Source organism: Mangifera indica, chromosome 5 (assembly GCF_011075055.1).
Source record: "Mangifera indica cultivar Alphonso chromosome 5, CATAS_Mindica_2.1, whole genome shotgun sequence".
Lineage (NCBI taxonomy): Eukaryota > Viridiplantae > Streptophyta > Magnoliopsida > Sapindales > Anacardiaceae > Mangifera > Mangifera indica.
This window is the reverse complement of record NC_058141.1, coordinates 1,255,422-1,259,608: the sequence shown is the minus strand read 5'-3', so window position 1 is coordinate 1,259,608 and position 4,187 is coordinate 1,255,422. Positions and strand designations below refer to the sequence as shown.

Here is a 4,187-nt window from a genome sequence, read left to right as displayed (position 1 = left end):
TTACTCTATGAACCTAAGGGGCCTCATCATTGCATTGTCTTCATGATTCAATATCTGCACGATTCAATATCTGCACATCCAACGGGTAATATAAAATCAGAAAAATTAATTCAATAAAATAAAAGAAAATCAGACAAAGTGCTTACATGGCAATGATACACATAGCCCGGCTCTGTAGTTGCATCGAAAGGATACTGTACATTTGAGTGTATGTAAGAAAATCTCACCAATATCTTTGTCACATGTCCAGGTATGATCTTGTATACATTTTTCCACCCTTGTTCATGTGTTGGCACTGTTATGTTGTTGCCACGAGCGTACGTATTTATGTTACACTTGATTGCATTGTTCAAATTTGTCCTGCATGCTTTGAACATTGTCAAGTTAACCAACTCTGTCTAATCCACCACCGCAAACAATTCAATGTGAATATGTAATGTGTGATTATCACCTGTTAGATTAATCACATTTCACAACTCACGGGTCCCAGCTTTCGGTGTCTCGGTTGCCGGTTGATCGTATGATTTCCCATTGATGAAAAGATGTGTTGGTTGGCCAATATCATTCATGTACTCATACACGGCAATATACCGTGTTTGTGATGCACGGGATAAATTAGGTGACGGATAGTTCATCAACGTATCTAGTACATGTCATGTGTCAGCCTCCTTATTTTTCCTTATGACAAACTTCATCACCTTACCATTAAAATCAGTAACAGGTTTCCCAACGGGTATGGACAGGGTGCATCAAAAGATAAAATGGCGAAATCGGACTTTGACTGAAAAATCAACTACCACGTCAGCAATCTCAAATGGAATCAGGATGGTCTCATTGCTCACCATAGGTTTTCCAAGTTATGCTGAATCGGATGCCACGTGGACGAATCCTAAACCATTGGTGAAGAAGAATCTAAAGTATCTAGCATTGCAGGCATTGATTATCCGGAATCTATATTTACGATGTCGTACTGTCATACTAGGCCAAGCCTTCCCGTTGACGGCAATTACATCAGTAAAATATTCAGGTTGCCACCGTGGATGTATGGAGGGATTATTTCCAGTGGAATTCATGTATATCGTACCGTCCTTACGAAAGCTACGATCAAACACAAACAACGTTCGATCAAATTCATCACCACTAGGGAGTCCAAGTGGGGCCTCCACATTTTGATCACGGAAAAGTAGGCACCAATGAAGCCAGCCAATAAGTTGACACGTGTCAGTCCCAAGGCATGATCAGGATACCATAAATTCCCCGGTTGTTGCATGTTGCGATAATGATAAGTTTGATTCGTCCACGTGGGACCCTTTTCTGCAAATCCAGCGGTGAACCATGCGTTTGCGTTGCCACACTTGCGGGTTCATCGATGGCACCATGGAGGTGCACCACAGTTGGGACACCCTTCTTAGTGGGGGGAATGGCAGTGGGGATAGTTGGGTCCCATGGAAGAATGTGATCTGAAGGGAGGTGATTTTCCCACGTCACGTAAGTGTCAACTCCATGAACGGCCTCGATTGTTGGACCAGGTACAGTTGCTGTGAGCTCAGATGTACAGTAGGCGAACACTAGAGTTGGAGGAAGATCTCGACGGAATTTCTGCACATAATATAATAAAGCAAAAATTAAAAATTGGTAATTAAAAAAAGGCCAAAGCACTATTTCCCACCCAAACTATGCTGACATCTCAAAGTTTTCCCGTTAACTTTGAAAATACCATTTATCTACCCATGACCAGTTAAATTTAACCAAACTCTAACCCCTAAAAATTTAATCTTATTTCCCCCCCTAAAAGTTTTAAAACAAACATTTTATTCTCCAAGCCAAGTTGAAAAGATCGCATTTCCCCCCTAGGTTTTATTTCAAAACTCATTCACTTTCTCCGGCGTCATCGCTTGTTGTCTCTCCCTCCCAATGATTTATTTTCCATCGACGGCCCGCCCTAACTTCACCCCAACCCATCTAACATCAAGAGACGTCGTCTAGGAAGAGAAATCGTCTTCCGAGATGAAGATGACTCGTCTTCCTAGATGACGGAGACGAGATCAATCGATCTCATCTTCGTTGTCTAGGAAGATGATTTCTCTTTCCAAACGACGTCTCTCGGTGTCGGATAGGTTGGGGTGGAGTTGGGACGAGCCGTCGGTGGAAGAGAAACCGTAAGGAGGGAGAGACGATCGGCGATGGCACCAGAGAAAGTGAACAGGTTTTGAAACAAAACCTTAGGGGGGGAATGTGATCTTTTCAAACTTGACTTAGGGGAGAAAAGTTAGTTTTTTAAATTTAGGCAGGAAATGAAATCATATTTAATTTTATTTTTAATATTAAATATAAAATAATTATTTTACCCTTAAAATTAATAGATTCAACCGATTATGGGTGGGTAAATAAAATTTTCAAAGTTAACAGGAGAAACTTTGAGAGTTCAACCTAGTTTGGGTAGGAAATAGTGCTTTGGCCTTAAAAAAAATGAATGTTTGAACGCAACCGATGAAAAGATTCTAGACAAATTTTGTCTTGACGTAGGGAAGGTTAATACTTGAGAATTCATGCCAATTTATCGAGGCGTACCTGACAGAGTCGATAACGAAGAGATGATTGACTAACAAGAAGCAATTAACATAACGTGAGTACGAGTTTAAATTTGAGTTTGATAAATTAAAAATTTGTAAATGATTTAACAAATTATAGTTTAACTTATAAAATTTATATTTATCAATTATTTTTATATTCAAAATATAAAGAAAAAGGTAATAATTTAAACATAAATATAAAGTTTTAAAGTTTTAAGATTTATTAATATTATATTATAGTCAAACCATGACCTCACAAAGATTGTCAAGCTCACTAAACAACTCTAACTCGAATTCAATTTGATAAAATCAAGTGTAGCCCAACTCAACACAAGTGAAACTGTGAGTAACTCATGAGCAGTTCGACTCATTTATAGTTTGAAACTTGATATAGGTATGGATGGATATAGACCAAACCGAACCCAAATAGCCCTTTGTTTGAATTTGGCCTGAATGAAAAATTGGGTGGCTCGAGCTCAACTCAACAAAGTTCAAACTTCTGTTCTAGTGCATGACTTGAATTTGTAATTCAAAGTTACAACTCATTGGCAAAATGAAGACATTTTTCCATTAATAATTAAAATAATGTTGTTTTAACTATTATTAGATAAGACTTAAATCAAGTCACAAACCAAATTCAAATTAAATCAACTCATTGCGTAGCTTTGTAAGTTAAAACAAGCTACCCCACCTTCCTAACTCAAGAGTCTAAATGAATTCGATTTGAACCAAACTTAGTCAAGTTAGTTTTAAAAACTGAACTGCCCGCAACAACTAACCCGTCATGTACTAGCCAACCCATGGCTCAATGGCAATAGACATTGGAAGCAAAAAAATTATTAGAAAGCTTCCAAACCAGCAAACCAAGTAATGCAAAGGGAGCCAAAAACACAAAATATGGAAGAAATTGAAGAAGGAAAATTTTACCCATTGCGTCTTGAACATGCCGATATTGAGCAGCCTGGGTTTGGGGAGGCCATTGAAAAGGCTGAAACCTTGGATTTTAGGCATATTTGGGACCTCATCAACAAACATCTCCAACTGGGAAGGAGGTATGAGCTCATTTTGTGCTCTTGAAGACGAAGCTATGAACAGAAAATAAACAAGTAAAGCTATGTGTTCAGAAGCCATTGGTTGCATATATGGAAGCAGGAAGATGAATGAAGAGGCTTGATGCGAGATTGTGGTATATAGATGTGTAACTTTGGATTTTTTTTATTATTATTATTATTATTATAATGTTTATTTGTTAAATATTTTAGCACTTTGTATATAAAATATACGTCTTTAAATTTTGTCCTTTCTTTGTTGAATCTGAATCTGGGGGCGTTACCATTTACCGATTTTACCTGGAAAGACACAATTTTCTAAGAGAAAAATGTCCATGAAACGATAAATTTTTATCGAGTAGAAAATCTAGAGCAACAGACTAATAATTTTATTCATAAATTGAGAATCGAAACGCGAAAATTATAAAAGATTAAAATTTTTGTATTATTACAATGGAAAACTCAAAATTGTGCTAACATTTTAAACAAATCTCTCATTCTTTCATGAAAGATTGCTAAGCAAGAGAAGATTCAAATCCATCCTGTTTAGGTTTGATTAAGTATT

The 4,187-nt window shown here is 37.2% G+C and overlaps 1 pseudogene; it reads right to left on the bottom strand.

Moving 5' to 3' along the window:
- On the bottom strand, positions 1-3,704 carry LOC123217622 (annotated as a pseudogene).
- Positions 3,705-4,187: the final 483 nt, after the last annotated feature.